We start from the raw sequence: 16,736 nt of genomic DNA on the forward strand, positions 1-16,736 counted from the left end.
TGACTAAACTGTCAGCTACTGTTTTATTATTAACACTTGTTTTAAAACTGCAAGAGCTGCCTTGTTCAAGAGGTTTTGTTTAATGAAACAAAGCAAGAGGAAGAATTTCAGATATTCAAAGGAGCTTGCAAAGAAAAGCGTCTGGACTTCTTTAAGTTACTTGAAGACGTTTCACCTCTCATCCGAGAAGCTTCTTCAGTTCTAAGGTCAAATGGTGGAGAGTCCCAGATATCGCTTTTCTTTGCAAGCTCCTTTGACTACAATGACCTGGATGACTGAGAACCTTCACAGACAATTTCAGATATTACCGAGCATTGATTATTTTTTTTAACACAAGCAGCTCGTCTAAAATGCAAGAGGTTGGTAATCAGGGCTCCCTGTAGCAAAAAAAAGATGAGCAGTCACCCGTTCATGACAAAATATGGTGAAAATCCTGTATTAAAGAATCTTACGCAAAAGTGCTGAGGGCAGGGGCGATTCTGGGATCAGAGCTTTGCTGAAGCACCCCCAAAAATGGGCTAAAATCGCCCCTGGCTGAGGGAAAAAAGATCTTGTCCAAGTGTGCATAAGAATTCACAGATAAAAATCCACCATGAGATAGAATCATACCAGCTATAAAACCACAGAGCTCTCAAACAGCAGAAGAACAGAACTTCATTGTGGCCTTAACTATCCAAACAGACATTTTTTGTTATACAGTGTGTCTCACATTTCAATGATAACAGGGACACACACATATAAACCAACAAGGTGAAAATAATACCCACTACTTCAATCCAACAGTTACATCTTTTAATACAGAAGAAAGAAATGCAATAGAAAACTTGAGGCTATTTTGGAATGGGATCACCTTAGCTGCAATGGCAGTGAGCTGTCTACCTTTGAACGTATCATTTGTTTATACACCAGGTAAAAATATCCAGTATGGGGCTTTAAGAAAACATTATAAAATAAAAAGCAGCATCTTAAACGGGACAGACCATACCAATTTTCAAGCTTCTGTCCAAATTTTAAACTAAGCTCAGAAAGAACAAAAAGGCTCCCGGGTTGAAAACAGTACCAGCCTTTCTGTTGCAAGCATAACAGAATTCCTCCCAAGTGCCTTCCCAACTCCCTCTCCAATGCACACTCATTGCATTCGTCCAAACAGCCATTTCCTAAGCTGACATTTGTTTTGATGCAGTGTTACGAATGCGGTAACACTGCAGAGCTCTCTGAGTTAGTGTTTAGTGAATCAATCCTGTTTCATTTAGCTTTGTCCTTAGTGTTTAAGGGGACTCTGGAAAACACAACTGTACTTTGTCGCAATGCCAAGAACCTTCACTAGTCTATCATGATGACAACACATTAAGTTAAATGCATCAACCCAGAGATGGAATAAAAGTCAGAGCCAAGGAATCAATCACATAGCAAATGGAATAAGTTTGTTTATTTGTTAAGACAAATGATAGGGAGACAAATGAGAGGGTGTAGCCAATTACAGCTGATTCTGTGTGAGGGGAGAGAAAAAGCGGTGCGTCAAGTAGATGAGCGAACGTTTAATATTTCATCTTAAATGTTCACCTTAAAGACTGATACCCTATTTCACAGATAAATAGCTTTTACACAAACAATTATACATCGTTCAATAAGCATTTAAAAATAAAAGGCTTTTTCTATTGCCAGCGATCTGGTTCAGTGATGCTTTTTTTTGTACATGTGCTCAAGAACACATTCACACACATGTCTTCTTTGAGCAAGGCTTTCAAATTCAAAAACCTTGCGCTGTCTTGTCTGTGATGTTTTGGCATAAAAGATCCCGTCATTTCTAAGCTCTAGTACGCACTCAGTCAGACCCCAACAAGCCATTTACTCACTCAGTAGGGTGCCAAAGGTATTCATTCCCTATTCCAGCAGCATTTGTGACTCCAATCATTTTTCAGTTGTGTCTTTTTTTTTTTGTCTAATTCAGACATGATGCAATGAATTTTGGAATTGGTATCTGAAGAGCTAAAAACAGCAAAATCATCACCTTTTCCTCTGGCTTTCAGCTCTGCAGTGTTTTATGCTCAGTGCAAACATGGGGGGGGGGACTTTCTTCTATCCTCTCTTCTTTTATGTGAAGTGACATTCTCAGGACAATAATAACTAAAAGGCTTCTCGAAACCAAAAAAAAATGTCATCTATGGGTGGAAAATTATTTTCAGATTTTCTATCTTCTCAACTCAAGAAAACCAATTTCTTCTTTATTGTCATATTTCCAGCAAATGAATTGAGGGTTTTTTTCTGTAGCGGTGAAAAAGTTCTAATCCTTATTGCTACAGGGAGAAAAATAATTGAGTCAGGGAGAGGTCAATAGACATCCGTGCAAAGATAAGGCGCACGCACATAAGCTGGTTTTGTACTGTACATACATACATACAAAGACACAAAGTAAAACAATACATTCGCAAGGAGAAGCATAGACATGTACCCATTTCATTCAAAAAATACACACGTTTATCAATGTCATTTCTTTTGGCACTGACATACCCACAGCGATAGTGGTAACATGTCAATGTCTGTGTTCACCTTAAAAGGGTAATATTGTAACTTAATTCTTCTTATTTAGAACAGAATATCCATCTGGGGCTGGCAAGAATGTATTTGTTTTGCAGGTGATAGTTATAAAGCACACTACTTGGAAAATGGGAGTATTTTTTTTACAAATTTTTACAGCAATCCAACTATTAGAGAAGCAAATGAGGCTGACAGGCCAACAGAGAGATTCGTAAAGCCACTCTAAATTTCCATTGTCTCCAAAAAAGCATCTAAAACTAAAAAATATTCTCTCTGGAGTGATAATAGGCAGATTCTTTTCATTTTCACTTTGAATAAACTGGATTCAGTGATCAACAGGACAGTTTTAACTGATAAGTACTTATAAAAATGGGCAGCAACAAAAAATGACAAATCTGCAAACTAACTAACCAAAAACACAGGTATTGTTGTATTGTGGGATAGTACATGCTTGAGTGTCTTGTAAAAATGCCACGCTTTATGAGCATGGGGCACCAACATCCCCTCTGGACCAGATGTAAACAATGCTATGGCCTTCCTTAGTAATATGTGTTTAGAGATGTGAATAATCATCAAGTGCGAGCCCCTGGCTGACTGTGTTGCCAGGGGAAATCAAGCTGAACAGCACGCAGTAGGGACCCTTCCATTCCATTAGCTAAAGTACAGGTGGATCAGCCCTGCCTGACTCCTGCTCCACAGAGGCAAATGTGTGTTTGCCCACGTTTGCAGACTACTGTGCACAAGCTTGTTTGATGCCCGTGTAGCACGGATACTGGGACAGCTATGGCCTTGCTATACTGCCTGCCTTCACCTCCCCAATATGCAGCCATTAATCATTGAGCAAACCCTATAAATAACTTCTAAAGGGATTTCTGTTGTGTAAGAGTCTGCGCCTGTAATCAAGCAAAAGAAGTACCCCTGTGGTGTGTTTTTGTTGCTGTTGTTATTTTTATTGTTTTTTTGCTTTTCTTCTTTCTCTGCCTTTTGAGGCGTAGAATGGAAGGTTATTGTCAACAACGTCATCCTTAATTGTCCTCGCCTCATCTCTCTGATGAGCACCCTCTTACTCTTGTACAATAATACTTTATTTAGTTGACAGCTGCTAATAGCCATGTTTGGAAACATGCATGTGCACATCTTGATATTCATTTTTTGTGATTAGACGTGTGTGTTTATGTGTTTGTGTGCATGTGTGCCTGCGCTCTTCCATATGCTTGAATGTGGCTGGTCTGTCTCTGCCAGGTCTCAGTCATTAGGATCGTATCCAAGTCACACGAAGCTGAACCTCTCATCTCTCATTTAGCCTGATGGACACCCACTTGGGTAAGCACAGAGGGGAGGCACGTCCTGCTCTGTCTGTCCTTCTTACTTTCTCTGTTTGTTTGAGCGTGCAGGACTATGCGTGCCTGTCCCTGAACGCTCAAGGGCACTGAGTGTAGAAACTTCCATTAAAATAAAGGCTGAAAAAAATCCAGTACAGAAAACTTGAGCCTTTCTGTCATGTAATGTCATTAGCTCATGTTAAGGAAATTGAAGATTTTTAAAGATATGGGCTTTTTCTTTTTATAATAGATGTTGTAGCAGCACTTGAACTCGCAGAGCAAGTGCATTCTTAGGTTAAGCTTAGCATTTAAAAGCTGTAAAAGATATGAAAGGTTGCAGTCATTTGTTATAATTTCCAGCCTAAAGTTGTTTATTGAGATGGGAAATAAATGCATTTTTATTATTCATCCTGTAAAATTTGTAAAAACAAATTAATGAATAAATAAATTTTTAAAAGGAGACAAAGAAAAAAAAATGAATAAGCTCCGGTGTGAAATTTATGGTTTTCAGTGTTTTTATCGTTAACTCGGCTTCCCTGGGTCTTTTCCCGTGTGTTATGGATAAATCTTCTTTTTTTTGGTACCGGTACTGATTTTATTTTGTTGTATTTATCCGTGACACCTTAAAGGTCGGTCCATGAATATATTGTCGGACATAAACCGGTCCGTGGCCCAAAAAAGGTTAGGGACCCCTGCTGTAGTAGATCACTTACAGATTCTAGACATTAAAATGCTCAACCTTAGAGCAGAAATTCACATGTTTTGCACCAAATTTACTCAGAGGGGCAAGTTAGTGCTGTACTTAAAAGTATATATATAATAAGTTCTGACTTAAAGCACTTTGTTTCAATAGCGACCAGCAATCTTCTCAGAGTGGCGCAAATTAGCGGGTCCAAAAAAGCAGGGTATGTGCAGTCTGCAGGCCAAAATAATAAGCTGTAAGCGCACGTTTTCTATTGTGTTAATATGGCAATTTATAACAGAGGCAGCTGGAGAAGAATCAATATGTTAGCCTAAGTCTTCTGTTAGAAATTTCTGGGGACTCGTGCTTGGTTCTGTAGGTTTAAAAACAGCTGTTCTTTGACTAAATCAGGACATGTCTGATTTTCCTTATTTGATTCGTTTTGACAGACCTTCAGTTTGGTTTGTAACAGATTGATACCAGAGTGAAGTCAAAAGAATAAAATGGTTGCTGCGTGCGTTCACACTGCTAAGAACGAGCATGTGACATCTGCATACCGCTCAGCTCGATGTGAAAAGTAACCTGGCCGTGGGTAAAACAAGATGCACATTCTTTTTCTCCCTTAATCTTCAGCTCAGCTCGGCTAAGCTCTGCTCGGTTTCATCAAAATGCCAGAAATATGTGACTCAGGTCTAGCCAAAGTTTTGGCACAATGCTCACAGCTTTGAGCAATCCACTCGTGCCAGTTACTCACTCATTCTGATAATCTCTCCCTTCCTTATTAAGAAAGAGCACTTCTAACAGTAACTACCACAACCATACATAAAAAAGACGTTCTTCTTTTCAGCATTAAATTCAATGGAAAAGTTTCTTTCATGCTGCTGCAGGCTGTTAGGATCTGGCTTTGGGGCTCAACTAATTTGAGTCCCTAAACTGTTTGTGGTGCATTTTTAACACTGTTGTCTAAAAGCCAAAAAACACTACTGCACAACTATTTCACTGGATGCTAGGAAAGGAACAGATGCATCCAGTGTTGCGCGCTAATTTGCAAAAAATAATATTCATTTGCAAAATGGCAAAATTCAAAAGGGTAGTCCATAAACCAGTGGGTGATGTCATGGTGGATACTTTACCCCAGTCTTTGCCCTACAGTATGCTAACCAAATCTCCTGGCTGTATCTTTATTAACAGGCAGATACGAGATATGAAGTCAAATATTAAATATAATTATTATGAAGAAAGGGAACAAGCTTATTTTCCAAAAAGGTCAGTTAAATAAGCCTTAATCACTTCCATTTAGCTCAGTAGCAGGATTACCGACCAAGAAAATGCTCGTATTCTGACAGTTACCTGTCCTCAGTGTATTATCTGGCCCGTATTAGTGATAGCACAAAGCACAACAAAAGCTTCAGGATGATCTGCCATCAGCATAATTCATAAAGCTCCTCGGGCATATCAGTGTCAAACATATGCCAATGCTGTTTAATTACTAGACTGAGATAATCCACAGGTAATTACTCCTTTTTATTAATTTCCATTTTTAATGTCCCCATATTCATTCATTTGCTTTGTTGCAGCTGCCGGGAGACTTGGATGGAAGGCATTATGTATTTAGACAGGTTTCATTTAAAATTTTGTGTTTTCCTGTTGCATGGAAAGGAGGAATTGGACTAATGTAAATAATGTGGTAATTTGCCAAAACCTAAAGCCCCAGTATATTCTATCTCCACATGCAGCATTCTTGGCTTTGTGCCTCAAGCACTCATGTAGCATCCCTACATACAACCAAGTCTTGGTTTTAAATGCATTCATATCCTTCTTTTTCTCCATTTGTTCAATTTTAAAATGCTTTCTTCATTTGTGTTGGTTGAGCTTAGCCATCAGGCTGAACTTTTTAATTTTAAATGGGTGGACCATCTTATTACTTAGCCTAGATGCATTATTATGAAATATTTTTGAAATGTTTTCCTGAGGTTGTTTATTTTGTTTTATATTTCCCTCTATACAAAAGAAGCAGACTTTAAGTCAAGAAAAATGGCCTCAGGCATACAGTATTTGGCTAAAAACAACTAGAGAACTGTAAGCACATTGGCTTAAGAAAAGTGAGAGAACACAAAGACAACAAAGTAATTTAGGGGGGAAAGGTTGTGGAGAAGAGGGGATAACAGGGTCGTTATGTTTCACCACAGAGTACATTCCTTGGACATCATTCTTCTGCTTCCAATTAAGCCCTCCAAAAACAGATCTTTGCAGACAGGAGGAAGGCACTCAGCTAAGACCCTGAATGTCTCCCACTGGTCCAGTTTCCCCAGATAAGTAGTGGATCAGTGCAGCCCCAGCGCTGCTGTGTCTGAGGCACTGGTACCTTCTTTGTCAAGTTGAGGAAACTCCAGCTGTTCTCTTGCTATAAGGAACTGAGGATGCATCTTTTTCCCGGATAAAATGAGCTTGCCTGGAGGGAACAAGAGTTTGTGGATTTATAGCAGGCACTTTCAGCACAAGCCAAATGGTTCACTGATATAATCAGGCTCAGACACAGCTACTCTATGCCTTTTGTCTGTCACATATTCACACATGCAGATATCCACGGCAACCTTTTTTTTCCTGTGTATACACACACACACACACCACCAGCACGAGCACAGTTTACCTACCATCCAATTGAACATGTGTAGTATCCCATATGGAAAAGAAATAGAAAAAACTTGCATCAGATGTGGCCTACTTCATATAGTGAATCATATAAGGCTTATATGATTTACTCATGAAAGTGGCCACTTTCATATATAGTTTCAGTAAGTCTCCAAAACATACAAGTTTCATTTATATAATTTTTCTAGGGATCTTATATCTTATCTTATATCACACAAGACAGAAACAAACTTTATAAGATTTATATATATCTTTTCCAAATGGGATGCTTCCTCTGCCCGTATAGTATTCAGTATATGTGTCCATACTGTACAGATATCATCAGCTTAGACCAGCCATGTCTGTGTTTTTTTTTTCCCCAAAGGATCAAACATTTCCTTGTCTTGCATCATTATAAAGTTTTTCAAGGTGTGCGGGAAGCTCAGCCGTGACTTGGCGCTTTGTTGATGAGTCATCCTAATCATTCCCGCCGTCCCTTGGCTCTTGCCATGCATTCGTGTGCCTGCATTTACATTATATCCTAATAAGTGTTTCCCCGCAAGATATCTGAAACTTTCTTTCATTGTCTTGAAACCTCAAAATGAATACAAATGTAGATGGATTTGATCAGTGGAGATGCCGCTGATTTAAGTTTCCTCGATGTGCTCAGCAGCGCTGGATAAGAATGAGGTGCTTGTGTGTGTGTGTGTGAGAGAGAGAGAGAGAGAGAGAGAGAGAGAGAGAGAGAGAGAGAGAGAGAGAGAGAGAGAGAGAGAAGGTGTTGACATCAAGTACACTGTGTGTCCTGTAAGATTGTTGCTAGGATGCACATCTCTCAGAAGGAAATGAAATCTGGATGATGTTACAGAGGCAATCAATTAATCCTGCTTGAAGTCAGGACAGAGTCACACGCCCTCATGCACACATGCACACCAGTGCGCACACACACGTATCTGATTGGTCTGTATTTAAAGTTGTCATTGGTGCAACTCAGAGTGGATTGTTGTATCATCGTGGCATATTATTCGGTTTGTTTTATGCCATGTTTTCTTACTTTTTTTAAAAATTCATAGTAATCTGTTTTGTTGTCCTCTGTTGGTAACTATAATTTGAAAAGTGCTACTCAATTTGAACCTATGACCTTTGCTCCTGAATTTCTGGGGGTATATTTTTGCATCAGGTAGGGGAGTGCGTTGCTGCAGGAGCAGCAAGAACAATTGGCTATATTCAAAGTTGAACTGCAAAGTGAGAACTCCCACACAGTAACACAGTTAGCGCTGAGTTTATGCAGCAAGTCATTGGCCTTATTGAACCACAAAACTGAATGAATCTAAAAGCTAGACAGCTCTAGTGGCTTATGAATAATGATCTCTAAGCTAGGTAATTTGATTTATCATTGCATACTTTTAGCCAGAGTCTACTTTTTCTTCTTTGGTAAATTGATTCTCAAGGTTAAGAGACAGCAGTATGATAGTACTCTGGAGTTTGTCTGAAATCCTTTTTTTTTTCTTTTATTATAACTACAATGTAAGAGGCAGAGGTTAACAGAAGCATAAAACATAGAAAGCACGGTGAACCAATCTGACATAAACACAACAGGGGTATAAATGTATATATCAACATAAAGCAGGAGCACAGCTTATTTTTAAAATGTTTTAATAGATTATTTGATGGTGCATTGCTGTGTGTCCTTTACTCCTTCGCTTTCATGATACCTTGTATATTGTGTTTTGCATAAATTCTTAGCCAGTTCTCTTAATCAACAGCTTGTGATGCTTTAGCCACATAAAAAGCATCAGTGTGGCCAATGAACCGAGACAGGAAAAAGAAGTGGATGGACACAGAAACGGTTTTAGTGGCACTCTGTTGGACTACCAGTTGCTGCTTATGGGGTTTATAGCAGCTGGGGAAGTCTTGTCAAAGAAATAGTGTGTTGTAATTCTTCTGACAAACAGAGAAACACAATAGTGTCAAAGCTCAATGGCTTTTCTGTGTCGTGCATTGTGGGATGGATTTTGCTGAGGTGTATGTATATATTGGCAAAGAGCACAAGATAAACAGTGAATATAAGAAGTGCTCGTTCACTAGCATATCCTCCCAAGAGTGAGGATCTCTTTATACATGACAGAAATATCAAAGGCCTGTTTGATCTCACCACCGGCTTTTCACCCTCCGAAACAAATCGACACGGTTCAGTCTTTTTCCCCCCCTTTCTGAATAGCTGCTTGTTGGAGTTTTGATGATGAAATGTTGCAGTCTGTTCAATCCCTCATGCTCTGAATTTCTCAGCTCCTCCCTTTGGTGTTCTTTCTTTTACCAGTTTTACTCTCTCAAGTCAGGCTCTCTTCTTTAAAGTTCAGCATCTCTCCTCGTGTGGATGTGCAGCTATTTGTATCTGGATGAGCTCTGGGCCAGCAGTTTCTGTATGGGACAACATCCTTAGGAATCAAATGGGAAGAAAGAGGAGAGAAGGGAAATGGAGAGCAATATGCTGACTTAGTTAATTCGAAATGTGTGCTATCACAGCCCCATCCAATCTTACTGCCACACACTCATACTGTTACAGGCTCTTAACCATTCCGTCTGGTCCAAGTTACTCTCAGTGTGCTTAATGTCCACCAATTAGGCCCAGGCTCATTTTGGACTTGGCATGTCTTATTATTTGTCATTTGTCCCATCAGAGCTGTGTTGCTGGACTCATAACTGCTACTTAATTGGCTGGGAGACAGAACACTGGGTCTATATGGGTTCTTATGCTGGTTGCTGACTGATGATGATGGCTAGTTTGGGACTGAGAAAGCCTATCTGTAGGGTAATGGAGTCTGAATGGATGGTGCCCTGCAGATGTCTTGTGCTTTCTATTTAGCCCATATAAGCCCTTGTGTCTAGACTGGAGGTGCCTATTAGAGATGTGCCAAATACATGGTGGTGTCTATGCTCTTTGATTAAACCTACACGTAGAAGGTACAATGCTGCAGTACTTCCTTTTTTTGTGATAGAACAGACAGAGAGCACTTTGCTGGATGGACACGTCAACATAAATCTTGTTTAAATAGGACAGTTAAAGAGTAAAGACTGTAATAGTGGGCATGGAGCCATTTTAATTCCTTTTGGAACAAAGTGGGTGACGAAGCACTCTTTTTTTATCAGAGGGCAAAAACCCTCTAAGTTGCAAGCCACTTTGGTTAATCACAGGTCGTTTCAGATGGAGAGCTTATCATTTGGTTCCTCCAGAAACTAAAACACACATGCATTTTCCTCCAGATAATAAAAGTTGGATTTAAAACCAGAAAATTCTCCAGGAAAAATATACTGCAGCCTGTAACCTTCAGGTATTTTATGTTTCATGAGACTTATATGTCTCATCATGTAGATATCACACTATAAATTACCCATGAACGTGTGCACTTTGCCCCTTTGCGGAATTTGCTCATCACGCAATGACTTCCTTGAGCAAAAATATTCCATCTTCAACTGCATTAATGTTATATGCAGTGCTGGAAAACAAGGTGAATTCTAAGCCAACTTTTTCAGTGGTTTTAAATAAGCAGAGAGCCAGTGTCTTGTCACCTGGAGCAGATGGACAACACCTCTGCAGATAAGACCATAAAATTCGACAGATAAACAGCCAGTCTGATAAGACCCATTGAATCGAGCTTTGAATAACTGGCTCAATGAACACGCGGAAGGATGAGCTTCAGTTGAAGAAAGACTTGATATAATGTGGAAATTTTAAAAACACACACACACGCATAGGCAGTGTTGGCTGTTCCTGGAAGCCAGTATGTCCCTGACTACATATTGGAAGAGGAAAAAGCGTGAGAGAAATAAAGGAAGGATTGGTTAAGAACAAGGGGTCATGATTGCTACAGCTTGTATGTAGTCAGGCTGCATCTGTTAATTTCACACTTCACTTCCATGTCGACTCGCTCCTCTTTGGCTTCATAGTCTTACAAGTCCCGTTTCATTAAGGAATATGAACATATTCTCTAATCCACTTTCCCATGTACTGTAACCATAACAACCAGGAGATCTTTTTTCTTTCTTTTTTTTGCATGTTTTTCATTTTATTTGACTTCAATCTTTGTTTTTCCTTTTTTTCTCCCAGTTTGGTGAGGCCACTTCCCCTGAACTTCCGATTTTTTTTTCTTTTTTAACTGCAAAGGCTGGAGGGCATAGATAGTCTTGTACCTCCACTTACATGCACGCTGTTACCAGCTGCTCTTTTCTGCCTTCAGAAGGCTGTAATATGTCCAGAGATTTCCTGGTTGTGGAGTAATAAAGAAATGGGTACTACTGTGAAATAAACCCAGATACTAGGATGGGCAAGTGCTTTTCCTAGGCCAAGCCACTTTACTGCAGCATATCCTTAACGCTTACTAAAATAATTTCATTTCCAACTTTGATTATGTGCCACTCTTTGATTATGTATGGTTTATGTTTAATGAAGTTTCTAATCCCACATTTGTCATTTTTATCAGCTAAGCAAAAAAAAACTTTTTGCTTCTATTCAGTATGCATTTGATTGTCATTTTGTGACCTGCGTGTATTGAAAACATACTATATGTATGTGCATCATTTCTATGTGGACAAAACAAAGGAAACTATGGCAGTAATATGGTTCTCTGTGGCCCTGCTGCAGCCCATAGTGACAATCTGAAAGACATTTGCCTTACCTGTGTGCAGTTAGGCAGTTATATAAGTGTGTCTGTCAGTAGTTCTACCATCCACTAACTCTTACTATTGTGATATTCACTCCACTAACATGAGACAGAGGCATTCAAGGGAGAAACTGGGATTCTGCAATAAGAAAAAGTGAGCAAAGAAAAGAGGAATACTGTAGGTGACAAAAGGAAGCATATAGACAGAGACACACACAGTAAAAGCAAGCTGTGTAAGTAATACGAAAGCCACTGTTATGGAACTAAAAAGCAAAAAGGTCAGCTTGTCTGTTTGAGAGAAGCATTCTTCTGGGCTCTGCTGCTCGATCTTCTGTCCCCGCTTGTTTTCTGCTTCTGTTTTTATCTGCCTGGAATCTCTGCCACACTGCAACGAGCAGTTGGTTTACATCAGAGACACCTGTATTATGATCAGGAGCACTGAAGGGGGATATAAGACATTATAAATTTGATTTCACAGTGTAAGAGAGATTTATCAGACTGATGGTTTTATGTATCAGTATACATAATGCAAAGGGGTAAACCCAGATTCTACCAAAAACAACATCATGTCTTTGTCTCCTCTGTAAACTCCTTTCATCCCATCTTCACTACTCGAAAACTGACCTCTGCCAGACAGACAGCAGATGGGTTTGGGGTTTTTTTGGTTTCTTTTCTGTTGTGCTCTCTCCCTCGTTCTCTTTCTGTTCCTTTCTTTCACTGGTGATGTCACTGATGCAGAGATAAATATGCTGCTTTAAAGACCATCTCACTGCTGAGGGACAGTCCGCAGTGCGGAGAGGAGGGAGTCAGAGGAATGCTTAGCAGAATCAAACAATGTGTAATAGACAAAAAAACTTAGTTCTAACTAAGCTCACAATGGTGATTCCTACTTGCTGTGAAGAGTTAAGAGTCTGTGGTATAAGTAGGCATTGATATTCTCACAGTGCTTTAGATATGCATCACTAATAATCGCTTACAGTTTATTTATTATGTGATAGTAATAGTAATCTAGAGTATTTCCATATGCAGTCACATACATCACTGGCCACGCCCATCAGCGTGCACGCAGGCATTCATAAACTTCTGCAAACAGCCAGAGAAAGAAGAAGCCAGGCTCAGTGTGTGCAGATGTCTTGCAGTGTAAGTGATTTATTGCCCGCCAGCTCATTCCTAGATGAATTCTCCCATGAATCATTGCACCTGCAGTGGTGATGGCACACAGGGCAGTGTCACTAGCCGCTTTTTTTGCTTGGCTCTATACAACTTTGTTTAGAAGGATTTGCTATTTCTACTCTCTTTATTCCACTTGACTAGCCTTAACTACACACATACACACACGAGCTTGCTGAGTTTTTCGTTTTTCTTTTTAGCATCTTTTTGACCATCTTGCAAATAAGTAGCCAAAAGTATGATGAAGATATAGAATAGATTGTATAGTGCAAGAATAAGCGGGGGGGGGGGGGGGGGTTTAAGATGCCAAGATACTAGCCATTGATATCCAGGCCCTACAGTATGGTTGTCAGTCAGTGGTGCTTAGAAACCTATCTGCTTGACCATGGCCATGTTTGTGAGCAGCCTTATTCAATATAATAATAATAATGGATACTTTATTGATCCCCATGGGGAAATTACTTGTTTTTTTTTTTTTCTCTGCAGTGGGCAGCCCACTAAGCAGGCGCCCGGGGAGCAGTGTGTAGGGACGGTACCTTGCTCAGGGGTACCTCAGGGTAGCCGTTAAGTGGATTCGAACCACCGACCTTCTGATCATGGGGCGACCACTTTACCTACTGAGCTATCCCTGCCCCTGGGATTTTTTTACTTGTAACGCTTCTATTTTTAATGGTTATGTTTTGAATCTTTTTATTTCCGGACACTGTTCTTAACAATTTTGAGGTTTGTGGCTAGCATTACCCTGAGCAGAGTACTGGTACTAGGGCTGGGCGATATGACCTAAAATCCATATCATGGTATAATTTTAAGCATGTGCGGTAACGATATATATATCGCGATATATTCTTTTCTTCTGTATAACATATTTTACACAATATAATGCACACTTAAAATCCTTTAATTTTCTCAAAATTCGACAGTGTGACTTATGTATGAATTCTGGTTGTGTCTACTGACCTCGAACCGATTTTATGTAGTAAATCTGTCAAAAAATGTTTTAGTATGACTTTGGTAAGCTATGAAGGCGCACTGCTTGATGGATTGCCGGAGCATTACGGCTGCCGTAGTGAGAAGCATCGCGGAGTAATCTGGGTCCAAACGTCCGTCCTCTTCAGGTCCCAAAGTCATATGAGCACTGCGGCATCACTGAGAGTTAAAAACTGTCTAAATTCTTTCATCTTTAATAAAATGATCAGTGTTGCTGCTTTACCAGGTGTAACAGTTAAGTTTAACATCCAGGCATCCAAAAAAACAGATTTTATGAAATTCAGCGGAGTTAGAAATTAGCAGGAAGTTAGCTCGCTAGTTTCCACCTAAGCATGACATACCATGTTCTGACTGAGAGATTTCTGAAAAAATTAAAACGTACAGCTCTGCTATCACTTCCAACATAATTGAAGGCAGAAAACTAAACAGCAGTGACGCTTGAGGGTTACTGAAGTTGGACTAGCTGGTATACAATGATGTGCTACGTGATTGCTAGCAAAACAGCTACGTTAGCATAACATTAGCACATTGAAGATGAAGGATGAATGCTAACTTTTTTCCACTTGATAAAAGTTAACGTGAGGGTTTCTGGTGGTTAGGGACAAATGCAATTGCATGGCAGGATGCTGTAAACGGACCAAACTTCAGTCAGGAGAACAACTGAGATAATCCATTCACAATACGAGGTTAGTCATTAATATACTGCAACAACATGAGAATAGAGCAGCTGCGAGAGAATTCAGCATTAATGAATCAATGGTAGGGAAGTGGAGGAAGCGCAGTTTTTGGCTTTCCCCATATTCCGAAAGTGCTTCGTCTCTTTGCCATTACTGCCGCCCGGCATAATTTGCAGATGATGTTGTTTGCAGCACCCCTAACTGGTATCACTTCAATTAGGTTTCCAAAGAGAAGAAGACAAAAACTAAAGGACTTAAGGGATTCAGCATTCACAGGCCGCCATGATTTCTACCAAAAAAAAAAGGAGAATGAAATTTAAAAAACACTCTTCTTTATCATGCCACTGCACCCTGGTGTTGGTGTTGGTGTGTTTGCACATACCAATTGTAAGTCTCATAGAGTGTATAATATTCACACTGTTGTTTTGCGGCCCATAACCTATTTGCTGTGTCGTCAGCTGCTATGTTCTCGTCCTGGGTGTAAGTGCTGAGTCGCGTTAGTGTAAGCCCAGATAGACTACAGGCCTGCACACATATTTGTTTAGAAAAACGCAAACGCAGCCCAACTTGGACACTCTTGTCAGAGTTTGTAGGGAGTGGGAGGCTGAGGAATTTGCTGAAGGATTTTCTGCCTCTCCGTCTCTAATCACAATACTAATTAAAGTTTACTGGCTAATTGTGGCTGAGATAGTGTTTCTGTATGTTGCCTACTTCTCTGTGCTAGTGCCTGGCAAATTACAGAGCTAATGGTCTATTGGCCAGCTCTGCTGTGGACACAGCTCTAATGCATGAACAGTAAAGTGATGGATTACAGTCTGTGTTCATCAGTCCTGGTCCCACTGGAGCTTCCCATGGGGTTCAGGTTTTTGCTCCTGCCCAGTGATGAAACTTGAACACTGAAAATCATCCCACTCCCTACTAGCCACAGCAGTCAATAGCTGTCATTTCATGCTAGCTCATAAGACTTCTTATCAACCTGTAGTATTACACAGCTCATCCACAGACACCCATATGCTTGCACGTGACACAGATTCCTTTCATGCATGGCCACTTCCCTTCAGTCAGGTTAGAACGTCGACAGCTGGTACTGACAGTCTCATATCCCGAGGCTAGTGCTAGGTGTGTGTAATGTTTGTGCATTCATCAGCCATAACAATGATTAGCAGGGTTAATTGGGCACAGTGAGGCTCTGATTATGCTGCAGGATAACAAGGAGCTGGTGGAAAGCTGTCAGAGTACTACTGGAGTGTTGAGGTGTACCCGAGTTCTGTCCTTGCAAATCCCTGCAGATCAAGTCAGGGAGACGCACAAATCTTCAAACGAGGACTGGCTTTCTGCGTCTTTGTCTGTATGCTCTAACTTTGCTTTAACTTTGCCCGTGGAATATCACTTATGTTTTGTGCAGTACACTGCAATATGCTTCCCAGCTAAGGACACTCAAAATAGTGGCATTGTAAAGCGCTTTGGGTGCCTTGAAAAGCGCTATATAAATCCAATCCATTATTATTATTATTATTATTATATTGTTATTAAGATGCTAGCGGCCTTGCAGGCAGCTGCACTCTCGAGCAAAGAGAAGGACTTGCCAACAGCACAAAATACAAACTGCATACAAGCATCATGTTGTATTCCCAATCCCACACACCAGAATTCCTTTACTCCATCATCATCCTGCCTGCTGGGGGCTCGGCTAGATAACAGGGTTTTCAAGGAGCATTCCAGAGAAACGAAAGCACAAAACATCTTTGGAGATGCTTTTATTCAATACATACAGGCGCTCACATATTAACGAAATGATCTAGTGTGTGCCTTGGATGTGGAATTCTGCTCCATACAAAAGCACAGGGGCATCTCTCTCAGAAGCCAAGCCTCTCATAAGCACAGTTTCTTTTGAATGTTCCTCTGTGCATGTGTCTTCTTGCATGTGTCAGTGTGCTTGTGTCCTTTGCCTTTGTAATCGGATCTCTGTGATGTCTTGACTGTCTGACGAACCAAAGCCCTCTGCAGGCAACAAATGATAAACACAAGGGTAAAAAGAAAGAAAGAGAGACCTATTTGAATTAGGGAT

The 16,736-nt window shown here is 40.2% G+C and overlaps 1 protein-coding gene across 2 annotated transcripts in view; it reads left to right on the forward strand.

Annotated features, from left to right (window-relative positions):
- Window positions 1–16,736, forward strand: part of schip1 (schwannomin interacting protein 1) — a 240,246-nt gene that overhangs the window by 103,099 nt on the left and 120,411 nt on the right. The window lies entirely within an intron of this gene.

The sequence above is a fragment of the Aulonocara stuartgranti genome (assembly GCF_965226115.1).
Source record: "Aulonocara stuartgranti genome assembly, chromosome: 14".
Taxonomy (NCBI): domain Eukaryota; kingdom Metazoa; phylum Chordata; class Actinopteri; order Cichliformes; family Cichlidae; genus Aulonocara; species Aulonocara stuartgranti.